This window comes from Anas acuta, chromosome W (assembly GCF_963932015.1).
Source record: "Anas acuta chromosome W, bAnaAcu1.1, whole genome shotgun sequence".
Taxonomy (NCBI): domain Eukaryota; kingdom Metazoa; phylum Chordata; class Aves; order Anseriformes; family Anatidae; genus Anas; species Anas acuta.
Window position 1 is genome coordinate 28,246,638 of NC_089016.1, and position 24,953 is coordinate 28,271,590.

The following is a 24,953-nucleotide window of genomic DNA, read 5'->3' on the forward strand; positions in this document are numbered from 1 at the left end:
AAGATCTGTTCTTTATCCCAAATATTTTAAAACATTTCTGGGCGGCAAGGTTGCTCTGGTGAGCCTTTCGGTACCCGTGTTATCGGCATCAAGTCCGCGATGCTTTTGCGCTCTCCCTTCGCTCATGTCGCTGTGTAACCCGGGGTACCCAGCAGTGGTTTTTCTGACCTGGTGATTTTGGGGCTGAAAAACTGAAATAGAAGGAGAAAATTGTGTTTTTATAAAAAATCCTGATATAACTCTAGTTATAGGCAGAAGTATTTAAGGGATGCGCCATGCTGGTGGTAATATCTTCATGGGAATGCCCCATGGATGGAGGGGAACGGCGGCACAATTAAGAAATTGCTAACGATTTACTGATTATTCCACCTGAAAATGGCAGCCCATCAGATCCAGCCCACTGTTTCCCGTTTCTTCTTTGCTTTACCAGCACGGGCAGCTCTTTCTTTCTTCCTCTCTTATTTCTGGCCCGGGCTTCGCAGCGTGAGGGCGTTTGTCTGGAAATGAAAACTGCTGACACGCCGACTTTTTGGGCAGGGCTGGAGCGCGCTCACCGCTCGCCATGAACTCCTGTAAGCCCTTTAAAATCTTTTCCGGGGGAAAAAAATAAATAAAAAATGCGGTTTTCTCCTGATGTGACTTTGCATTTCTGAGAAATGCTGCTTTAATGCCTGCCTCGGAGCTTGTCACTTACCGAGCCCGCGTCGGAAAGCGAGGAAGGGATTGTGACTGTAGCACCACTGGAAACTAGATTTACAGTTTATTTTCTCTGTGATATGAGGAGATAGCTCCGCTTAACAGCCTGAGTTGGATTAGATGAAGCCGGTCCCTGTGAAGCTCCTCTTTTCTAGAGATCTGGAGGTAATTCTCTGAGCCGGGTAAATAGGTATCCGCAGGCATCCATCATATCTGGGCTGTCTGAAGCTCGGTGCTTTAAAGACTTGGGCAAAATCTGCTGTTCTCTTACAGCCTGACAGTAAGAGCACTAATAATAATGATGGTGATGACAACGATGATGATGACGTTGATGATGATGACGATGATGATGATGACGTTGATGATGACGATGACGATGATGATATTCTTTTTCAGCCTCGTGCCAGGTCACTTGCAAGATTTTATCTTCATCCCAGTGAAGCCCACGATTTAATCCAGAAAGAAGCACGAAATGGTTCATCAAATGAAACAACAGCTCCCCAAAACCAACCTAACAAAGGGAATCACAAGGACAGGAGATCGAGGTTGGGGTCACCCTCTGGTCCCACCTCTGCTCGAGCAGGGCCACCTACAGCAGCTGACACATCCTAATGGGGTCTGAACATCCCCAAGGAGGCTCCAAATCCCTCCACGAGGTCAAGATTTGGGGATCCACCACTGCTCCCCCTTCACGTCCAGGCCAAAACGACCAAAATTGTGTCTGCCCTATGGATCTAATAACCTGAAGCTGTGCTTCTTATCTAGGCTTGTAACTCATCCGGCCGTAATTTCATCAGTTCCTTGTTGCTACATAAAATGGGGGGGGAAAAAACTTATTTACTTTTGCTGTTAACATTACTTTCACTTACTGTGCCGAGCGCTGGCGAGTTTTATTAATACACTATTTGCCGGAGTGTTTAATGCGTGTTTGTAAAATGGCTCAGCGATAATTTGCCGTTTCTATTTAATTTTTAATAAGGCGGCTCTCTTCATTACGCTGTCTGCCGGAGAGGTTTTATTTAAAAAAATAAAAAAATTAAAAAAAAATACACCGAGGCTGGGACTGTCGGGTTTTAATTCTATCATCCCGCCAGCCACGCTGATCCGAATTTATGGGGTAGGACCTGGTGGGACCCCAGAGCTGGAGCTATCACTTTGGGGACAGAAAAAGCATCCACGTGTGCAATAGTTTAGCCTAGCGTGTTGGCATTTATTTTAATTTTTAAGTTGTGGTTGCGATCCTCTCGTCCCAACCCATCACGGAGCCTCCCGCTGTCACGGGCTCTTTGCCCAACACAGCAGCTCTGCCCTTCTCACTAAATCTTACACGCTTTAATGATTACGCCTTTTTTTTTTTAATTATTATTATTATTTAATTTATATGCAAAATTGATTCTCCCAATCAATACCCCCGTGGGACGAGAAGCCCGGGCTGCAAGCGGAGCCTGACTCCGGCTGCAGCACTTTTAATTGTTGCTGATGATGACTCTTTGGGTTTAAGATGCGACACGGCTGGTTTTGTTTGTTTTATGTATTTTTATTTATTTATTTATTTTTCTTATTCATTTATTTATTCACTCATTTATTTATTTATTAAAGCCTGAATGTCTTTGTGTGCCAAAATCCGTGTTAAATAACTGGGTAATCTTCCTCCGCGCCCCGAAGGGAGATTAACCGCCTTTGTTTTCTTCCCGGATTTGTGGAAATGACATTTTCCTTTGAAGCTCCTTCGAAATCTCTGGGAAGTCGGAGCTCAGGCTCTCATATCAAGCACGGAGATCTCCCGGTTCCTCAGAGGGATCCGTCCCAGCACCCTCGCCCTCGGAGCTGCTTGCCAGGACCATGAGAGCCCCAGCTCCAGCAGGGATGCTCACCGAGGATCCACCACCATCCTTGGCTTCTGAACCCTCTCTCTCTGAATCTATAATTTAAGGGAAACATTTTTGTTTTCCTATTTTTAATTTTTAGCAAATTAGGCGCAGGGTGAGGATAACTAGAACATCCCTTTACTCCCTGGATCCGCATCCTGCACGGCCTCCCCGGGCAGGGCTCAGACATCGGCCTCGCTCTGCTCCCGAAAAGAGAATCATTAAGGTGGAAAATTCCTACAGGGAGGTCTGTTTTGGTTCACTTACAGAAGGCTGTCTTGGATAGGAGCTTCATTTCCATGCTGACCTTTCAGAAATGTTACCCCGCCATACGTACCAGAAAATATTTGTATTAAAAACCAGCTGAGCATGAAAGGTCAAAATCTCGCAGGGTGAAAGTGCTGGAGGAGGCTGCTCGGCCCCGCTGCCACCCTACAGCATCAGTGGAGGTCACTTCTCTGTCCCTGTCCCTGTCCATGTCCCTGTCCCCATCTCCATCTCCATCTCCATCTCCGTCTCCGTCTCCGTCTCCGTCTCCGTCTCCGTCTCCGTCTCCGTCTCCGTCTTTGTCTTCGTCTTCGTCTTCGTCTTCGTCTTCGTCTTCGTCTTCGTCTTTGTCTTCGTCTTCATCTCCATCTCCATCTCCATCTCACCTCCGTCTCCATCTCTGTCTCCATTTCCATCTCCATCCCCAACCCTGACCCTAAACTTTTCCCCTTCCCAATTTCGATTCCTGAACAAAGGGCTCTCAAGTTCCTAAAGTTCCTGTCTGTGTCACATACACCCGTACATACCTATAAAAATATAGGTGGAGATCTGTAAAAATACACCATAAACCCGTATAAATTTATACCTATCGATCCATACCTATGTATTTGTGAACCTACAGACATAAACATATGCACTACGCATTTTTTCCGAGCAAAGCCATCAACCTGTTGGCCAGGAGAGCATTTTGTAGCTGTGCTCGATCGACGTGCTGGGGGCTCCCCGCGAAAACAGAGGGCTGGAGGACAAAATCTGTGTACTTTGTGGGAAAATTGCCTCCTTTATTTTTTATTTTTTCCCCCTCAGGAGTGAATTCAGACCGATCCGGGCATCGGATTAGTGAAGCTTGACCTGCTAAATTGAATCCGACAGCTCTACGGCATCAGATGTTCACTGCGTTGACCTTTTTAATGAGAAATGGGTCTATTAGATCTGTTTTACTCTCCGCAAAGTATTTTATGAATCTGCGCGGCGCTTTCCATCATTTAGGCGCGTAACAAGTTATAGAGGGTAGGTTGCAACGTGACCAAGAAAAATTAGCTTTTTGATGGCCTGTCCAGGTGGAACACGTGTAATCTGTTAACTTGCTGACCTCCCTTTTTTTTTTTTTTTCCTTTTCCTGTGCCAAAAGCCTCAGAAAGAGCAGAAACCTGTGTAGAGCTGGTATAAGTGGGCTGTAAACTCAGCTTTCGTAACGCTGTTGAGATTTTGAGCTGCTTTAGAGGAATCCATGGGCTCGCCAGAGCCCTGATGGATGGGTGCTGAGCTCAGGTATCTGCGTCGTGCTCCTGGCTTCATCCACAAGCCGTTTGGAAAGACATTAGATGCTATTAAATAAATGTTTGTCTTTATTTTATTTTTTTTTAACCTGCACTCAAATAAAACCCTTCCCAAGTGCCATGTTCACGGTGTGCTTGAGTGAGTCCTCACCTTTGCCAAGACGCAGTCCCCTTTCTGCTCCTAATAACGTTTTATTTTTTTTTACAGTAAAGGTCAGGTGTAGCCTTCTCCTGTAATTTGACAGACATCCCCGGGTGGGGACGTGGTCCCTAGATCTTTGGTGACAAGCAGAAGAAATGACCATTTTGTCAGAAGTGAATAGTCAATATTTCATTTCATAGTTGCCACGTACAATTTTCCCCATTATTTGGAGAAGATGAAAGGAGAAAACTCAATTCATTATTGCATTTTAAAATATGCATTGGATTTCTCCCGATTGTTATTTTAGGCTGGCTCTTCCAACGCGGTTTCTTGGCAAGAACGGGGTCAGTTTTCTTTTTCCCTTCTCCTTTTTTACAGATTAAAGACTCGTTTAAGTTGCTATCATCAAAAACACGTGTTCTTGCTGATTCACACCGGGGTTCCCATTAGAGTGTCATCTGCAAAACACCACCTCTCTTTTGGGCACGTCAGGCATCAAACATCTCTCATTGCTTTCCTGCGGCTGCTGTGCTTGTGGGGCTGGCTTTTGGCTAATTCTGCTTGGAAATATCCCCATCCACGAGCCTGAGACCTCATGAATGTCCCGGCAGGAATGCCACCCCAGGAGAAATGTTGTGCCTCTCTGGTGCCCACCAGCATCTCTCAGACCATTCCCGTCCCCATGCCTGTACGCCCCCAGCACCAGGAAAATAGAAATATTTTTTAAAAGGATCCTAGATGGATAGAAATGAAAAAATAACGCCGAAACCCATCTCTGTGCACTTCTGGGATGTTTCAGCTAACTAAAAAGAAGTGGAAAAGCTCTGTGCATATTTATTCTGCTAACAAGTAATTCGCTCCCGAGCAGAAAGCCTGGCCGCTGATTTATATCGCGGTCAAATCAAGTGGGAAAAAGCTGCTAAATTCACCCCCATAAATCACGGCGACTTCATTTTAGTTTTGCGCCGGGCTGTGGAGAAAGCGGGGGCTGCGAAAACACGGCGCTTCGCTGCCGTTAATAATTAATAACCGTTAATGAACAGCGTGAGCGATGCTTTATTATTATTAATGCCGTTGATAATGCCGATAATTATTTCAGCATTGCTGCAGCCACCATTCAGAACAAGCACGTTGAACGAGAGGCCCCGGGGCCGTAGGCACGAGGGGCGTAGAATAAACACGGGTGGGGAGAGAGCAAGGAAATGGGATTAAGTCATTTCTAGGATTACTTGTGTTGGCTTAAAGCAGACAGGTTGTTTGTACGGGATAAATATCTGCTGGGGGGAACATCCTGGGCTCGGAATATTCCGTGGATGGAAAACCAGATGGGAAATGGAGAGTTCGCTACGTTTTTCTCGCTGCTTTTCCCTTTCTTATTAAACTAATTCTTCTTTGGGAGATTCTATTTCTCCCGTAACTTCCATCCATCTCCTGCCTCTGCACGAGAGGGAATGACTTCGGCTCTAATTCCTGTCATTGCAACGAGCAGCAACGAAATGGATTTGGGTTTCCCGTGCGGGCGGAGGGTTGGGAGCAGCAACTTCGCCCATTGATGGAGTTTCCCCCAGCACATCTGCATGCAGACGCATGTTAAGCTACAATTTTTCATAGGCCTCGTGGTTTAAGGCTCTAAATCCACCAGAGGCGTTTCTGAACCTTCTGCCTTGCCCGGTGCAGGGCTGGATTTAATGCCGCGATGATAAATTCAATCCAGCGCGCCGTAAATAGTTGGGAAATATTCAATATAGGCTGCCTCCTTGCGCTGAGCCCCACGGCAGCCTCAGCTGGTGACATTTTCCTCCCCAATCCTTTTACTCCTGCTCCCATGCACGGGATGCTGCTAAATGTCACCGGAGGCTCCCCAAGGTCCTAAATTGTGTTAGAGTTAGGGCACGGGGCTCGTCGTGCCGCACCGATGTACTCCCCACATCCCCAAAACCGAGCCCGACATCCCTGCCAGCCTGGAGGCTGAGCATCCTCCAGGCCTGAATTCCATACAAAAGCCCCCATCCGCACCCCCAGGGTTATTTTTGCTTTATCCAGGAGTTTTTCTCATCTCTAAATGTCTACATTTCATAACAAGGGAGCTTGCGTCCTTCAGCAATTTGGCTCTTGGAGGTGGGACCGAAAGCTACGGCGTAGTGCATGAATTTGTAGGAACATTTTATATGAACATTTATGGCCAGCGTTTGGCCTAGCAGCATGCGGCCAGCAGTCCCCTACCCCAATTAAAAATTAGTTTTTAATAGGAGAGCCTTGAGAGCAGCCTACAACAGGGGCTGCTCATTTTTTTTTCCCCAACCTTAATGATTCTGTCTCTGCCAGCTGCTTATCTGGGGTGGCTTTTGAGATGAGTTTTGGGTATGAACATGAAGACAAAAAGAGTGTGGTAAGTGTGACGGTTACTAGAAATAAAAAACAATCCTTCCGTTCCAGAAAATGCTCAGGTTTTGAATGTTTTCCTGTGGTAAGTACGGAAAGAAGTTGATTTTTTTGCAAAAAACTGGCAGTTTAAGTGAAAGCCATCAGTCTGCGTTACTCAGCCTGCTTCTCTTCAGTCAGTTCGAAAAAACATTTTTAAAGCATCATAATAGGGTTAAATTGAAAAATGGTATTTCATTTGACAGATAGTGTAAAAAGACTTTCACCACCGCAAAGCTTTTGTGCCAGGAATTTGCTGCAAACAGCTCTTTGCAGTGATTCCTGCTGCTTTGGATGAACAAGGGTCCTTTGACCCCAAAAATTTCCCTGGAAAATGCCACCCAGCCGCACCCCACACATCCTGGCACAGACCCACCTGAAAAAGGTGATCCCCCCACGCATGGGCATTGCTCCATCCTGACCCTAAAAGACGACAAAGTCAAACCCTGAGCAAAACCTTTCATCCTACCCTGTGTAAACATCGGTTTATTACGCATAAAAAGAGATCATGGCATACATAAGAGAAGACTTCGATTATTTTTCTTTAGGTTCATCCCAAACAAGCCTCGTTTTTTTAATTGTTTATACACGGAGATGGTTTATTGACCATATTTCCCCACGTTTCTTAATTGTGAGCACTCAGCGTAACATTTCATACTGCCGTATAGGAGTTCATAACATTTTGCAATAACCCTTGCAATATTTGTTTAGACGAACGTTTGAAGGACATCTGTTGGGGCTGGAAACAAGGCTGTAGGTTTGAGGGTTTTTTTTTGCTTTTGTTTTTTTAATTGCTGTTTTGTCAGAGGAATAGGCACGCTCCTGTCACTCGGAATGAAAACCCGGCAAAGCGCTGACAAAATCTGCTCCGCATCACCCCCGCTCCTCCTTTCCCTCCCTAATTGGCGGAGCTGCGAGCACGGCTGAAGGTACAGCCTGCGAAGACAGATTTGGGAAACCGAGATCAATAGCTTGCTAAGCCATATGCACGTCTCTCCGGGGGGTTTATTTCTCCTGTTAGTCTTCGTGTTGATAATAGCGCCGGGAGCTCCGCTTGATGGCAGGTTTTACAAGGTACGTGAACAAGAGGAGGAGTGAACACCGAACGTGCCTCGTGTGCTACAAACCTGAAGTTGTCTGAATGAGAAGCTGGGAAAAGGGCAGCTAAAATGTAGGATTTGGCCCAGATGTGCTCCAGGACGTCCACGTTGGGATCCCATTTTTGACCCCATGAAAAAAAAATGAATCTACTCTCTCCTTGAAGCAATGGCTTTGGGATAAATAGTCCCACCTCTAACAACGTGTAGACTTCTCCTTCATTTGTAGGGTGTGACCACATCCTTTCAGCCAGTTTTATACCTGTTGAAGACAAAATAAGTGAGATATCTACGGGGCAGCCAATGCCAGCTGCCTCCCAAGGCGGCGTCAAACATCTCCATATTTAAAAATGGAAAACCAACCCAACCCAACCAAAAACCATAAACAAGGAGGGATATTTCATGATATGCTGTATTACAGTGGGCAGTGCTGGACTGTTTGCCCCACAGGACCAACTGAGACCCCAAAAACCCTGGGGTTTGGGTCCTGTCTTTTTACGCTTCTCTTACGCGACCTCGGGCAAATCACTTACTGCTGCAGCACTTCATTTTCTCATCAGTAAAATGCGGATAATCACTCTTTCTTACCTCACTAGGATATGAAGATGGATACAGCCAAGACTGTGAGGTAATTAGCTGTTGTGGCATTGGGTCATCCAGTAATTCAAATGAATCTTTCAGGAGAGATTAAACGCCGCAACATCTGCTTCCTCTGCTCCGAACCAAGCAGGAAAGAGCTCGGGTTTTTTGCAGTGACAACTTTTGTCCAGGGTGACCTTGGAGCAATTCTTTCTTTCTGGCTAAAATTTGACTCTTAATGGCTCGGAAAAAGAACACCAAAATAAACCTTTATGCGTTTCTCCAGGCTGTTAATTGGGGACATCAATTTGAGGTGCTCGTGATGCTTTGCTCTGCGCTTCGCATCGCTTTGATTTGGAGTAATTAATGGACCAGGAGCTTGTGCCACCTTCTCAGCAAGGGGACCAGCCGACACCAAACCGAGCTGGGAGGTCCAGAAACTCTCCTGAGATGCCACATTATTATTTTTGCTCTTTGCCCCTCTTAAACCTAAAGCATCACCGGCTCCTGCGTGCTCACCCCTCACGGGGGTTATTTTGTGCTCAAAACCCAGCTGCCGATCGGGAGGACTGGTGAGGCTTGCGGCATGATGTCGTCATCCGAAAACAAAATATTAAGTGTAATTTTTGATGGGTAACAGCGCTGTGCCCACGGTGGTAATTCTTTTTTCCTTTAGAGACCGCAGGTCTGCTCGCCAGGTGCTGTACAGAGCATTACTTTCCAAGTACCTCGTGACTTTTCCGTAGCAAGCCATTTAGGAATTAGAAAACCCTGAGTCATCCTTTTATTAAGTTTATATACTGGCCCAGCATGCGTTCAGACGGAACATTGAGAAGTTTGCCAGCCAACGAAATCAAATCAATTAAGCCCGCAAGGTTTCTGACGCAGGTCGTTGGGTGTTTTGGGGGGTTGGAGTCACGGGCCCTTGACCAAGGACACGGAAGAAAAACGCACTTTTTCCTCAGCTGGTTGAAAGGGCAGGTGAAAAGCCATGTCCAAGTTGGATTCAGCTTCCAAAGGAGGTGAAGGTGCCCTGAGTTTGCCCACATGTGCTGCCCCAGCATCTCGGTGACAATATATCAGCAAGAGGGGGTGACGATGCCTGGATAGGCACGGGGTTATAAAAAGCATCCCTCAAACAATAATTTCCAAACTTCCATCTCCTCCACCCGCCTCAGACCTCCCTGCCCACCTCCGTCTGCCAAAGGGGTTGGGTTTTGTCCACGGCGACCCAGAAATTTATCAGAATATCACCCGGGATCTGAAGTGTATAAAGAGTAACCTAAAACCTAGAATAGGGCTAGTTTTAAGGGAAAAAATCCCAAGGAAACATTATATCAGAGCATCAGGCAGGGCAAGCCACGTGGGCATGCCCACAACTGTGCCAGGCTGACTCCTGCTCAATTCTTAGGGACAGGAATTTCCTCTTTTTTCCCCCAGAATGGCCACTTTTGGGTAGGATCCCACAGGCCTGCCTTCCTTTTCCACCTCTCCTATATTTCTATTGGCATCGTTTTCTTTCCCTATCCACAAATCACCTCTGGTTGCAAACCAGCTTTCCTTCTTCTCATTGATCTGCTGCGTGAATCTAAAATTACACAAAGCTGTTCCTGTCACTCGTTTTCGTCCTGCTGTGGTTTGACTGCTCTCCCAAGCGGCACTGTTCAGCTCCGCGCTGGCCGTGGTTTCTTGCCTTTAAAAAAATGCATCTTAAAATAGTTCTCGTTTCCCTTGCACTTTATCGATTACAGCCTGGCAATTTCCATTCCAGATCCTGACAACAATTTGGGGATATATGGCTGATTATTAAGAAAAATTGCTTCCTCTCCGGCTGCTACACGTCTTCGTGTAGGGCCCGGTGGCACTCGCGTTTCTTGCCAGCACTAAGGAATAATCAGAGAGACAAAGTCAGGATAAAGGGATACTTTTTGTGAGTAAATAAGGGCTTGTGGGAAGGAAAAAAGGCAGATGACAGAGGTGCTTTGTCTTGTGGCATGCAGCTGAAGCTCCCAGTAGGTTCAATACTCCCGGCGTGCTTCTTCACTCCAGCCTTGGTGTGCTCAGCATCAGCTCTTCGCCCCTTCCAGCGATGGTTTTGTCATAATGCTGGTGGCGGATGGGATTCAGGCTTGTGTCATGCTGCAAAAGGATGGTGGGACAAACCCAACCTGTGCCGAGAAGGGAGAGATCCAGCTAAAAAATAATTATGCAGTGGTCCTGGGGAAAGTGATGGGCAGGGAGGCACTGTCCCAGTGGTGGAGCACAGCCTCCAGCCAGGGCTCAGGGTGGGCAGAGGAACACCTTGTGGGGCAGCTCAGCCACTGCCCTGGGGTGCTGAGCCCCTCTGCACCCACAGACACGGCAGCTTACGCTGTCACCTGAAGCAATCCCAAACCTAGAATGGCCCCAGGGACACTACAAAGGAACACACGAGGTGAAACATCCCCGTGACATTTAAGACACGGACAGTTGTGAGCAAGGAGATTGATGCTGCTGAAAGCCTGGGTGAATTGTTGCTTTGCTGTTTAAGCAAGAAGAGGAAGGTCACTTCCCCGGGCTTCAGGATTCAATTTGCTGGCAGAGAGGAAGATGCTAGGAAGGAAAGATGAAATGCCTGTCTGTAACAGGGCAAAAGAGCCAGTAAAAGCCTAAAAGTTGGCGTTGTTTCTTGAGCTGTGATAAATAATGTCCCTCAGACCGCGAAGAAGGGATTGAGAGAAACAGGAACACCTTCAGCATGGGTTTCAATGGCATGGTTCAGTGTCCTGTGGAGATGCAGCAGCACCAAGGGCTCGGTAAAGCAAGGCACCACGTCTTTAGGGTTTGTTCAAGGCGGTGGATTTGGACGTGCTGGAGCCATCCCTTCAAAGGGCCGAGCTATGGAGAATACATCTCTTCACAGATTTAGGCAAACAGTCTGGGAGCAGAGGGGTTTGAAGCAGCACAAATACATCCCAAACCAGCCCATGCTGTCTCTGCCAACACAACACTGTTGAGGATTTGAAGCCAAGCACCCCAAAATCAGTGCACAATACCATGACGGTGCCGTGTGGGAATGAAATATTATTTTTCCCCTCAGCTTTTAGCAGAAGATTGACCACAAGGTGCTGTGGGGAAGCAGGAGGTGCTTTGCCATCTTGGGTGCAGAGGGATTTTGGCAGAGGCTGCCCCGAGGACGTGCCTAACCCTACCTAGGGCTGGAAGGGTGGCAGAGGGCCAGAGAGCATCCTGTCGTTCAATCTTGCATTAGAAACTCACAGAAAATTTCAACATGCTGCGACTGCATAGACCCTTTCTCCCAAATTTCCCAGTCTCTCAGCAAATCCAGGTTTTCAGGTACCCTGCCCCGTGCCACCAGGTCAGCCTCAAGATCTTCTGAGGCAGCAGAATTCACTTTCATGCACGAAGGACACAGGCTGTGCAGCTCTGGATTTTTTTCTTCCTTTCATTTTTTATTTTATTTATTTATTTATTTATTTATTTATTTATTTATTTATTTATTTATTTATTTATTTTCGTTTCTCTTTTTGTTCCTCTGCCCTCCCCGCCCCTTGCTCTGTTAAATGATTCACCGGTGGAGAATCAGCTCAGGGGCTGGATGCTGCACAGGCACCTCCTGGTTACTCCTTAACCTTTTCTCCCCGACAAGGCCGAAGCAGCAGGTGCTTCCAGAAGTTAAAAAAAAAAAAAACACTAGGGGGGGAATTCAGCAGTGCCACCTGAACACCGATGGACCCATCGAAAGAGATTTAAAACCGGCAGGCAGAGCTCAGGTGGCAGCACAGGCCCCGCCACAGCTCATTTACCACAGGCTGCATCAGCTGTGGAGAGGCAGCCAGAGGGAGCCCCCTCCCTCCAGCTGAAACCTCCTGACACTCCCAGCTGTGTATATATATGTGTCGTGTGCTCCCTGATTTCTATTTTGAGGTGTTTGTACTCTAGGGAGGTTGTTTGTGGTGCCCTAGGCGAGATGGGCCTGGTACTGCTGGGCCTGGTCTTGATGGGCCTGGTCCACCCCAGCCCAAGGTGATGGAGATAAATGGAGGATCCAGCCCAAGGGATCTCTGCTGCAGGCAGTAGATGAGGCTGGGCTTTCTGTTGAAGTGTCTATCACAGTGATGGACCCTAAGAAATATCTTTTACATCAGGCTTAAGCTTGCTGGCCGTGGGGTAGTGTTGGTGTAAGAGGCTGCTTATCAGATCACTGGGTTATTTGCCGGTCCAAGCTTCCCTGCAATAGTCAGTGCTTATTTCTGGGTTATAAGGTGGATTTAAGTCGGTTTGTCTTTCATTTGTGCTTAGGGTAGAGAGGAAGGAGAGAGTTTGGAGGAATCCGTACGTGTGGGAGAAACCAAACAAGGGGGAATGACTAATTCAAAGAGGCTTTCTCTTCTGACAGTCTCGGATGAATCTTTGTTTTGGGAACAATTGAGAGATCGCTCTATTTGGGAAACTAATAGTGCTTGCTCTGAAAGAGCCTTTGTCAAAGAGATGCCAAAAGGATTTATGGGCTCCAGCCAGGCCGTGCAGGTATTGAGTGAGCACTGTCAATAGATGCTCTTCTCTCTGTTCAGCTGGACTATGATTTGTACCAGCTCCTGCCTGCAATTGATCTCGAAAGGGCCAATTTAATGCAGGATCTGTTTATTTTAGGCGAGTGCAACAGACCTTTAAAAGGCTCATCAGTGAAGCTGGGGGGATTTTCAATATCTGTGTTGTTGAAGAAAGGGCTCTTGCTCACCAGTGCTCTCCAAACACGGAGGAATGCAAATACCAGGCATCTATACCTCAGTATCTTGCTTCCAGAAGCATGTTAGCACTACAGGGCTTTCACCCAGTTGTAATTAATCTCTCTCCAGCTGGTTTTCAAGCCTCTGGGAATTTAGGCTTATGCATACTTCAGTAAATAAATTCTTAGGTATTGCTGTAGTAGGACAATTGTAGTCTTTGGCTACTGGTAGTCAAATACGAGATTTATTTCTATCGAACAGCGGTAAATGGAATGTAGAAGTTGCTCAAGAGACCAATAAATAAGTATTCCTCCTTCGCTGGGAGTGAAGGAAGAATTAATGTCCAAGTGGAGAAAGCAATTTCTCAGTGGAGGAGCTGGGCTTCCTGCTAAATGCACCCAATCTGGGGAACTGAAGCTGGTGGTGGTGCAGCATTTCTGAGGCTGCAGGTCTTGTTATTGTCCTTGGTGTCCTTCTACAAAATCTGCCTCTTCTTCGTACCCCTGCCCAGCACCCAGCCTCCAACAAATAGCTGGAAAACCATTTGTGTGCGGCTTTTAGACATTTCTGAGATGCCTCCGTGAAACTGAAGACACCCAGAGCTCTCTAGGATGTATCCATCTACCTTTTGTGTAAGGAGCTTGGGGTCAGTGGGGTGCGAGAGGTACACATAAAAAGTTTTAGGAAGATCCTTTTGCATGTGATATACCATGAAACTTTGGTAAGAGTTGCTTCCTGAAGTGTTGAACGTGCTCTTTTTAAATGACTCAACCATACTCGACTTGATATATTAATTGCTATGCGTTTAAAATGGTATTAATTGATATTAACACAAAACAGTAATTACCGAAGGACACTTGAGCAGCTAAAAGTGAACTTCCCTTTGAAAACATGGAAGGTGGAAGTGTCTTTGCACTTGAAGATGTTTCAGTGCTTTTATGTGGCTATGTTTGCGCTGGGAAAACTTCTTAGACTACTTGGTGCTGGTTTCTATAGTTATTTTTCTCTGCTGCTCTTTGCTAACAACATAATGGAGAGGAACAAAGCAATGAGATTTTGTTACCTCTTTCTATAGTTTTTCTTTTCTTTTCATGGTCAGGGTTTGGAGTAGAAGTGCGGTTTCTGTGTATCTTGCTACTATTGATCTGGAGAAGAAAACACTTTCTGCTAAATACCTGGCTCCTTTCTTAACGGGGAGCTGAGTGGGTCTGAAGCCAGTCAGACGAATGCTGAAGGAAAGGAAGCTGGGGGGGATTGCCTGAAGTCTCAAAACCCGATATTTCAGGTGTTGTGTGCCCCCATCTCAATGGGATGAGCATGACCCAAGGGGGAAATCCCATCTTTTTGTGTTCTGCTGCTGCAGGGGCTTATCAGGTGGAGTCACAACCAGATCTGCAAACCAACCCCAAGGTTGTTTAATTACAGTTTGACTGAACTGTTCGTTTCAGTTGAGTTTGTTTTCAAAGATGCTTCCCATCCTCATTTGTTTGGACTGAACAGTTACAGGATAATCCCCATAGGAGGGCCTAGACATCCTGTCTTTGTTTGAAGAAACGCTTTGCTCAACCACAAAAAATAAAATAAAATAAAAAGAGATGAGAAAGTTTCAGAGCATTTTCTGTGTTATTTTGGAGAGAGCAGAAGTATTTTCAATTCAGGTTAATCCTGAACTATATCTATTCGGAAATATCTTTTTGCCTCGGCAGAGTCATAATAATGATTCCTCAGTCAGCTTTGCTCGGAGTATAAATTCTGAACATCTTTTAATTTCCCTTATATCTCAGTGGTTGCAGAGGGAAAACAGTATTTCACCCGGGGAACTCGGCAGAGAAGACAAACGTCTGCAAGCTAGAAACATTGGGGAAGTCTACAAAGAAGCCGAGGGGTAGAAATGTGGGAGTTAAGATGCAGCGAGCTGTAATTCTGCTGCTTGTAATAACATAAGGAATAAGAAGGGAAGCGCTGGAATATAAAAGAATTGGGACTGGCTGAGAAAATGAGACCTGAGGTAAAGCTGGAATGAGCTTTCAGGCCTGGAATGAGTACGGGGACTGTTTTCCTTCCCTGTGAGAAGGATGCGGGATGGTCCCAAGCCATTTATTGCTTGTCCTCTGCTTGGTCTCTGCTGCCAGGGGAGCAGAAGCGGCGAGCCACGAGCATCCTGATCTCTCCCAGCCGATTATCCCGTGACGGAGAGGGAGTCATCTACGGAGACGGCTCTGCAACCACGTTTGCGCAGAAGTGATGTTATTACCGGGCTTTTGCCAAAAGCAATTATTTTATTGAATAAGCTCGTTGTGCTGCCAGCGCTCCGGCCATACTTTATGTGGCTTAAATGAGGTCCCTTGCTAAGGGAGCCTTCCCCGGTGCTTTAATTTCATCCAGACTCTGACTCACCAGCAGCAGCACCCGGCGCAGGGAGGGGAGAGGTGCAAATAAAAAAAAAAAAAAAGCGCTTGCAGGTGACACAAAAAATCCCTTATCTGATGATGTGATGCTGCGGAATACGAGGGAACAAACTTATCTTCAGATAGCCTTGTTCAAAGCCTTGGGAAAACAGGGATGAAGCATCCTGTCTTTCCTTTGCCCAGCTGAGCTGGGAGTATTAGGGGTTTTTTGGGGTATTAGGACCACGTTAAGCCTGTAGGCTGGTGTCCCGTGGGTCTTTTCTGCTCTTAAGGTAGCAGCTTAAATTAAAAGATGTCCAAAGGACTTGGAGGACTCTATTAATTACAGGATTTGAGCGGGTTTGGATGACCCTGCAGAGGCCACCCAAAAGTGCACTTTGTGCCCGATACACAACCAGCTACACAGTCCGAACGTGGGTTCAGATTAAAACCCACTAACTTCGCACGGAGTCCTTTAACTTTCCTCGGAGAAGACTTTGGGGCTTCATTCATCTTAGCCTGAAGCGGACGTGGCTCTTGGAAGTGCAAGCTGCCGAATGATCTGGTTTAGATCCAGATGTGGGTTCTGGCACGTACCTGTCATCTCCCTTAATTAAGTGGCTACACGGAGAGCGACGGCGCTCGCGGGATGATGAATGGAGCTGAGCACCTTGAATCATGTTACAGGACCTCATGGATAGGGCAGCGAGGTGCCTGTTTCATGCTCGTAAATTAGAGAGCTAAAATAGACGATGCGAATGCCCTCGTCGGATGGTTTTTGCCTCCTGAAATCCAACGCTGCAAGTAAAATCCACATTTGAGCCCGTTGCAGCTGAGGATGCTGGAACGTGGGAGCCAGAATTGGAGTTAATGGTGCTGTGAGCTCCATCCTGAGGTCCCAAATGTTCCCAAACCTTGGAGGTGCACCCTGTTATCGCAGTCAGGACTTAAATCCCCAGCAGAAGCGAGCCCTCCTCCCTCTGCACAGGGAAAACCCGATGCTGGACTCACGCAGAAAAATCGCCAAAATTTAAAATGTAAAAAAAAAAAATAAGCAGCCTCTTGAGCACGAAGGAAACCCTCTCCGCGTCTTTCTCCCTCGGTTTTAATTTCAGACACCACCTGCTGTGCCTGAGTCGGGGTCTAACATCAGGAAGAAATATTCCGTCTGAAACGGCTGCGCCCGCGCCGAGCAAGGTCTTTGGCGGAGCCGACATAAATCCCTTGTCCCCGCTGCTGTTTGCTCAGACCTGGGGTCAGCCGGGCTCGATATCCGGAGGAACCCAAGCTCCTGGGCTTTAATTTTACAGCTGCAGCATCCCAGTTGGAGGGAGGTCAGGAATTCCTCGCCGTGCTCATTTGTTAACCTGTTGCTCATGCAGCTCATTGATACACCCCCAAACCTGTCAGATAAATCCATTTGGGGGGCAGTTTGCTCCCAATTCTGCTTTCTAATTAGCGTTAATGAGGTTTGCAGACCCAGCTGGGCCACAAGGTGAGAGAGTTGGGTGCATCCTCCACCTCTTTAATAGAGCAAAGTGCTGGCGTGCCGCAGTTCGGGGCTAATTTTTGATGACAGGATGCTGCTGGTGGCTCCCAGGTGTCCTTAACCACATCTGGCCCCAAAAAGCTGCCTGGCATCACAACGGGGTGTTTTGCCTTTTTGGGGTTTTGCCTGCTGCCTGACCCAGGAGCAGGCAGCCCGCGGGCTAGGTGGCAAGCTCGTCATTACCGCGAGGAAACATCAATTAGTCCCAGCCACGCTGCATTCGGGATCGTTTCTAAAATTAGCAGAGATGATCAATCAGGGTTGTGCGTAACGAGCAGCAGCAATACCTGAATTATGAAGCGTGGGGAAATAATAAAGGTGGCAAGCCAAAACAGCTCTCCTCGGGGAGAAAATATTCGGCTCGCTCAAATTCCCTGCCTGCCTTTGTTTGAACACAAATCTGAATTTTACACCGAAATACTATTAAGAGCTGTAGGGGAAGGGAGTTTATATATTTTTTTTTGTTTCCAAAATAAAGGCACGGCTCTCTTTGCGTAACGCCATCCATGTGGTCATCCAACGGGATTTGGCTCAGAAAAACCCTATAAATTAGGTCAAATAAATAGATGAGAGTGAAACGGGGGGAATTTATTGCCCAAAATACCCACTGCTGGAAAATTCACAGGTTTAGTTTGAGCCTCTTTTTTAATTATTTCTCCTGTTTTATAAGTGGCTCGAGGGTTATTTTTTATTTGGATAAAACACAGCCCCGGGGAGGTGGTTTCTGGGGCTGCCACTGACTGCCTTCTGCTGCCCATGAGAGGTAGGAACAAGATGTGGGATTTCCAGAGGTCCCTTCCAGGTGTTTTTCCATGAGCTTTTGGATTTTTGTGAGGCCATGATGTGCTGGGAGCCAGCACCTTCCAGCTCGGGGAAGCGTAGCTCCGAAGGAAGCGATCGCTCTTGTCTCGTGGCAGAGCCAGGCAATGAATTAGTCATGTCAGAGCGTGGCCATAAAAAAGAAAATGTTTAAAACAAGGTGCGAAATTCGAGCATAACTCAAGCTTGAGAACAAATTCAAGCAGAAAAAAAAAAATCCATCTTTATTTTGTAAACTGTGGTCTCTCCATCAGGGTTTTGGAGCACGGTGTTCCCGGGTGGATCCCAGTCCCTTGGCATCGCGGGTGAAGGCGCAGCCCTGTTTGGGATGCTTGTACCTGACATAAATAAAACAAGCGGTGAGGACCAGAGCTGTGTGCTTGCCCCGTGGGTCACACAACCTCCCCGGAGCCCCCAGCAGCAAACCACGCCGCAGTTTGGCTCCGGGGAGCTTTGGGAGCTCTGCCCCTGCCCTTTCTCTACCTGATCTCGTGTAGAGCTGGGGAAATGATGCACGTACTTGATGCACTTGACTTCCTTGGCGTTCCCAGCATTCGGTTTTATTCTAAGCCCTTCAATAATAAGAAAAAAAAATACAAATCCAAAAACTGCTGAACTACAACCGCTAGGTTTTAATCACAGCAACGACTTGCTGTCGAATCGCATCACCCCCCCAAGAAACAGCCAGAACCGAATACCAGAAAAATGCCCCTAAATCCCTGGAACGGAGTCGAGGCTGTTTCATTAAACTTGATGAGAACAATGGGTTTGTTTGCTCGTGATAAAATTTAGCATGGCCTTAACAACTATCATTATATCCTTACCTTGAAGTGCTGTGCAGGTTTTGGAAATGTCATTGTCACTTAGCAACCCCGAGTAGTGTTTTTTTTGTGTTTTAGTGTTTTTCCGAAATACTTTTTGATTTGGGAAGCATAAAGGGAATATAAACGTGAATGGTATGTTTTGCATAAATAAGGAGCAGCGCGGGTGTTTCTGCATTCAGATGAATAATTTCGGGTAAAAGGGAAAAGATTTCAACCAGAGACAAATTTCCCAGGAACGAGATCACAGAAACGCGGTTGGAAAGGGGGAGCTGATACAACAGCGGGTGAGGCAATTTTAAAGGGCTCTTCCTTGATTTATTTATTTTCTTTTCATTTAGATAGAAAAATACTTAGAGCTTTTCGGCAGAGAATCTTCAGCATGGAAATCTTGGGTCAATGTTGTCATTAACCAGATGGTTGGGGCAAATCTCTCAGATATAAGAGACCTCCTGATAAGATCCCGACCTGGATAAAGGTATTCCACGGTTTTCCAGCCGTGTCCCATCATTTCGTTGCTCTATAAAGCTAACTAATGAACAAAAATACAAAAACACAACAAAGCCTTAGTTTTCTTCCTGAACAGATGTGTTTTCTGAACGTGGATTTCCTACGAAAATCACCCGAATTTAGAAAATCCCACTGAAAATCCCACTGCGTGTCCCTGTCTGCCAACCCTAATGGCTTTTGCCCCTCTTTGGTGGGAGGATTTGGAGGAGAAGAGCCCAGCTGAAGGGTGGAAGAAGACAGCATCGGACTTCAACCCTTCTTCAAGGCTGGAGGAGCCACCAAGAGGAAAGTTGCACGGAATGAAAAACCCCAGGAAATGGGCTTCGCATCTCTCCTGGCTCAGTTTGAAGAATTACATGTCTTCAAACTTCCTTTTTTTTTCTTCTGCACAAACAGAATTCTTGTGTTGTTTTTTTTTTTCAGCCAACTTTAATGAACACTCGACGACAAGCTGAGAAGAGGAGCGACGTAAAAATAAGGCTCTTTGTCAAGTGGACGAGTACACAAGTATTGACTCCAGCACAGCCCTTGGTAGTGCTTTGTGCCCATCTTTTCTTTCCATCGGAAAAAAGGTCTATTTTTCAGAAAAAAAAAAAAAAAGAGAAAAAAAAATAAATCCCACCTCCCCTCACCACAATTTCTACGGTGAAAAAAGTTTTGCCTCCTGTGAAGTGTTCTTTGCCTTTCTCAAAATGTTTAAAAAGCTTTAACTTTGAAAAGACTTCGGAAAACAAGTCTGAAAAGACCCTGCTATTTCCTTTTCTGTCAGTTACCAAAATTTTACAAGCAGTGATTTCAGCGTCATTTGTGGCATGGTGCTTTTTGGGAAAGGTGTAATTGGGGTGGTTGCAAAACTTTGAGAAATTGGTCCTCTTCGGGTGAAAAAAATGAAACTGTGGCTGCTCCTTTTTGCCCAGTTTTAACTTGATGAGAATCCTTTAATAATCTTGATGTCTAAAGAATAATTTAGGGAAATCCGTATCCGGCATCTAAACAGGCAATGCTCTTCATGGTGTTATTAAGAAAAAAAAATTAGGACTTTTCAGGCTAAAGCTGACCTGATCGCAGCTCTGTGCAGAGCAAAGCGAAGCGGATACGGCAGCAGCTTTGGTGTTGGGATCCCTGCTATCAGGAGAAGGTCAGTGCAAAGAGCAGCGCGTAGTTAGCAGCGGATTTATCCCGTTGAACTTTGGCTCTCGGGATGCCCCTGCCTGGAGCTACCCTGCTCTCTCCGCCGACTACACAAGGAGCTTGAATTACGAGCCTGACTTCACACTGCTCGGATTTCTAAGGCAGCCTACATGAGCTGGGGGGAATATCTCCAGCGTTTGACCCAGCAGTTGATGTGCCAACTACACCAACGTTCCTGGGTCTAGGCTCCCGGCTGTAAGGTCTCGTGCCACTTTGAGATTTGCTCTCTCTCCCCTTGCACTTGCTCTTAATGAAATCCTTCTTTCTGTTGCACATCGGCTCATTTGTGTCTCCGGCTCTTCTCTTTTCCCCTCCTCTCTCTCAAGAAGCCTCTCTTTCCTCTTTGGGATTCGCTCAGTTGAAAAACATGAACAGCAGCTTCCCAGCTGATGGCAAGCCGTGGCTTTCCGGGTGGTGCTCGAGCACTTCCAGAGTTATTTCCTACCCCATTTATTTATCAAAACACTTTACCTACCTGTACATTACACCGACTTCCACTGAACTATCTAGGAGTTTTCTGGAATAATGGTTATAGCAAGCCTAGCAAGATGTGTGGATAATATAGATCAGGTTTTCCAACGCTGCATTCGCCAGAAAATTCCCCATCCTCACTTACATTCACCTCGTTCCCTCTTTAATTCTTTTGGTTTCTTTTATGGAACTTAAATATTTGGGGTTAAACGGAGCTGTTGCCATCGGGTTGCTTATTTCTGGTCCCAAATAAAGAAGGATTTGGAGGTTCCTCATCATAAAGAAACCTTAGGAAAAACGCACCGGCAATCACAGTGGCAGTTTTACTTTGATTTTTATGGCGTTGCTGTTCCACGGGCTGTTTCAATCACACCCCGCAATATCCAGTCTGCGTTGGATTATAATTTATTTATCAGATCAAATAGATGAAAATAGCTGTGATAGGGAAATTCTCATCTAGTGGAGTCGTGCAGAAATTCGTTTCTGATGATGGGCTCCTCCACTGCTCATCCTCCAGCCTCGCTGGGCAAAAAGCGCGTGGGTTCTTCAGACCTGGTCTCACCTGGGCACGTGGGGACGGGCCAGGGGATTTCTTGATGCTTTGTGAGGGTTTCTAATTAATTTTCCAGGAGCCAACGAGCGCCTCATTACGATGACTTCACATGCTTTGCTCTCGTTGGAAATTAATGACCGTTTTCTCTTGAGTTTCCTGGGGACTGTTTCCTGGTGATAATTTATCCTGTTCCCATTCAGTTTCGTGTGTATGACCTACAGTAAATCATCCTGCTGATTTTTCAGGAGGCAAACACCAAAGTACACAACACAAAACCTACACACACACGCATACAAACATGTATGCAGACACACAAGAATGCCCTCTTGCCAAATAACACGTGAAGTTTTATTTTATTTTGTCTTGAATCTGGCTTTTCCAATAGACTCTTTTATTTTTTTCCTCTTAGAGCATATCAGGAGAGTTCTGCTGGCAGCTTTTGGTTAGATTAAAAAATTGAACATGTATTCATGCTCTGTGGTTTCTGTCTTTTAGCTAGTTTCTATGACAATACTTTACCTTTCGCCCCATGTCTACTTAGCTTCCTTAATAGCATCTCATGAGGGAGTTGTCAAAGGTTTTCTGAAAGTCCGTTTAAACCATCTGTCCTGTTTACAGAAAGAGAGCTGAGAAAAAAAATAAATAAATTTTAAAAAAAGCAGACGGAACGGAGAAATTAGTTGTTCAAAGTCAAACAGCAGGCTGGTTTCAGAGAACAGGGGGAGAAACCTTGGAGCCTGGCTGCTGCTCTGCTGCTTGGGGCGTTGGGTACCATTTTCCCCATCCCCACAGAAATGTGAGTGCACAAAACCAAGCAAATACAGGTAAAAATGAGAACAGGATGGGTGATAAATAGGTAGGCTCATTAGTTCCTGGGTCAGCAATCAACAAGCTGTTTTGGAAACCAATTCCAGCCACCAAATCTGCCATTAATAAGGGACCTGCAGCTAAGAATATGATTAGGGTCGGATTAGCAGGAGTTTTAACAGTCCGTGATCCGTGTGCTGTGGGTTGTTTTATACACAGGCAACGAGAGATGAGGTTTTTGGAGGATTTGCTGCCAAAACAGGCAGTGCCATGCGAAGGCGGAGGCGAAGGAAACAGGCTCAGGTGCATAGGGAAGAGCAAATAAAATGCCTGGTTCGAGGAACGAGCATTGATCTCTACAATCGGTTGCTTATGTGAGCGATATCTAAGCAGGAATGAACCATCGGGGTCGCCCTCCAATCTCCCCGTGGTGTGTGCTGAGGTTTTTTTGAGCTCTCGGAGCCAAGCAATGGCACGAGACTGTTATTACTGGCTGGTAAAAAAAAATGTTTCTAGGCACAGAGAAAGGTGGGAACGGCTTCAAAGCAGGGAGGTCACGCGCTGGAGAGCGGCGCAGGTGATGCCTTCGGTCCTGGTGGTGGCGGAGGTCTGCGGAGGTGGCAGCGCCGCGATGCAAGCTGGGGTGGTGTGAAAATCAATTAACACTCATTAAACGCTTAGGGGAAAAAATAAATAAAGAAATTAGGAAGGAACACGAGATAAAAATGTGTCTTTAGACGACCGTTAAGTATCCAAGCGTCTGATCTGGAAGATGAATTTTAACCTCCTCTCATTTCCTAGGAGAGTCCCTCAAATGCCAGGCCATTTTTTATTGTTTCCCTCATTCTTGCTTGCTCATACAGTTTCAGGAGAAATTTTAGGGGAAATCGAGCATTTCCATGCCTGGACATGAGGCTACGGCTGCGTTGTCTTAGCTGGACTGAGGACAAACCACTGGTGCGCCAGAAAATAGGATGGATTCTTAACCATCACAAGGGCAAGTAGATGAGATGATTTGAAGCCACTCTTAACTTGTTTTGTTATAATTTGACATAGAGCAGACGACACACCCGCTGTCGGTGTATCTGTTGGGTAGCAGAGTGCTTAAATTGGGGATAATATAAACTTAGGGGCAGTTTCTCTGCCACAACTCATGTGAAACGTAAATACAGATAGCCCGGACCCATTCTCCAGCTGATTGGGTTTGAAGGAGAAGGAAGGGAGGGGCCTTTAGTGCTGTATTTTTTATTTTATTTTATTTTTTTTTCCTGTTCAAGTTTGTGTTGTTGTCTCTCCATCTGCCTCCCTTCCCCTGTGTGACAGGACTGCTCAGGCTGGGCGTGGGAGGGAGCCACAAACTCGGCTCATCGCCTCCTCCACCTTTCTTGACACGTGTAAATTTTTGTTCATTTTTGTTTGTTAGGTCTGGAGGCAAGCCTTGAGGAAAGTCAGCGCCGGGGCTTTAGCTCCACATCCTTCTTCTCCACCTTTCCTGGGACGCCGATATCCTTGGGGTTCAAACCTGAAGAGGGGAAGATTCATCCTAAGATTCATCCTAAGGGAAAGGATTCACTTTCAGATTTCATTTTCAGATTAAAGCAGTGCGTGAATATAAAATGAAACAGGATCTACAGAAATTCATTCTTTGAAGTATTTATTTATAAGAATACTATTTTATAGTATTGTCTATATGCATTTTATATTCAAAGTTGCAAAATGTCTTTATGGCACTGTCTTTCCCTCCCGGGTTGCGGCACGGCGTTAGCTTTATGATTCCCAGACTAGGGACGCTGCTTTGGCTCAAAGGTTGACTTGTGGAGGGTCTATTTTATTTTAGAGTGCTTTTGATATGAGTGTAGCAACAATATAGTATATTTTAAAGCCATTTGGTCTTCCCAGATGCTCGAGCCTGTTAATTGTATGTATTTTAGATATATCTGCTAACAGCTAAATGGAGTTTGGGCATGGCACAATTTCTCTGAAGCATATTTTCCCGGCAGCCTGCAAGAGTACGTGCGTGTTTCTGGTTTAGCTTTTTTAAGCTAAAAGCTCATCTAGAATTGGGCTCTGGCTTTTACAGAAATGGCTTTTCACATTTTCTTGTAGCTGAGGGTCACTTAAAACCACTAGCAAAGCCCCAGACTTCACTGAGGCTGAGTGGTCCTTCTCCAAGTCCTTCTCCCATCCATTCTCTCCTCCTTTTTCATCTCATCCATACCTGGACTGATGCTTTCCCTCCAACCTTCCTCCCTCCTCCTTTGGTTTCTCCAAAGACCAAATCTACCCCAAAGAGCTGAGGTGGAGGAAGAGGCACAGGAATACGCTGTAGGATGCCCTGCTAAGAGGTCGTTTAGCTCCCCCAAGGAGAAAGCTCACGCCCTCCTGAGCCGATCAGATAAGAAGGAAAATCAAATTAAATGGTCTTATCAAGTTTTGTAAAAGCAGATAAAATCTATCAAATTCTGAAGGGAATTGCCAAGTGCTGCCTGTGATTCACCCTCCTAGCACCAAGAAATGGGGATGAGTAACAGGCCTGGAGCTCCGGATTGGAGCTGGCTTTAAGGTGTTTTCTAGAACTCTGCTTTCAAACAACTTGTATTTGGAACATATTTCTTCAAATATTGATTGTTACGTGTCTTGCAGTGGGAGAGAAGAAAATCCACTTCAAAACCCCTCTTTAAGCCGATCAGTTCATAGTTTGCGGTCTAGTGAATAGACCTAGAGCTGCTTAGCAGTGTATCCTAGGTGTTGGCTTGCTAACAGTC

At 46.0% G+C, this 24,953-nt stretch overlaps 2 long non-coding RNA genes across 4 annotated transcripts; both read left to right on the plus strand.

Annotated features, from left to right (window-relative positions):
- The first annotated feature begins 12,147 nt into the window (after positions 1 to 12,147).
- LOC137847207 (uncharacterized) lies at positions 12,148 to 16,189 on the plus strand. Of its 2 annotated transcripts, none has more exons than XR_011090854.1 (2): positions 12,148 to 13,712; positions 14,180 to 16,189. It is a non-coding gene; the product is annotated as an uncharacterized lncRNA (long non-coding RNA). The 2 variants fall into 2 exon arrangements; XR_011090855.1 differs by having other exon boundaries at positions 14,865 to 16,189.
- Positions 16,190 to 16,366: 177 nt separating this feature from the next.
- LOC137847208 (uncharacterized) lies at positions 16,367 to 20,107 on the plus strand. Of its 2 annotated transcripts, XR_011090857.1 has the most exons (4): positions 16,367 to 17,995; positions 18,090 to 18,194; positions 18,998 to 19,134; positions 19,243 to 20,107. It is a non-coding gene; the product is annotated as an uncharacterized lncRNA (long non-coding RNA). The 2 variants fall into 2 exon arrangements; XR_011090856.1 differs by having other exon boundaries at positions 18,998 to 20,107.
- The last annotated feature ends 4,846 nt before the right edge of the window (positions 20,108 to 24,953 follow it).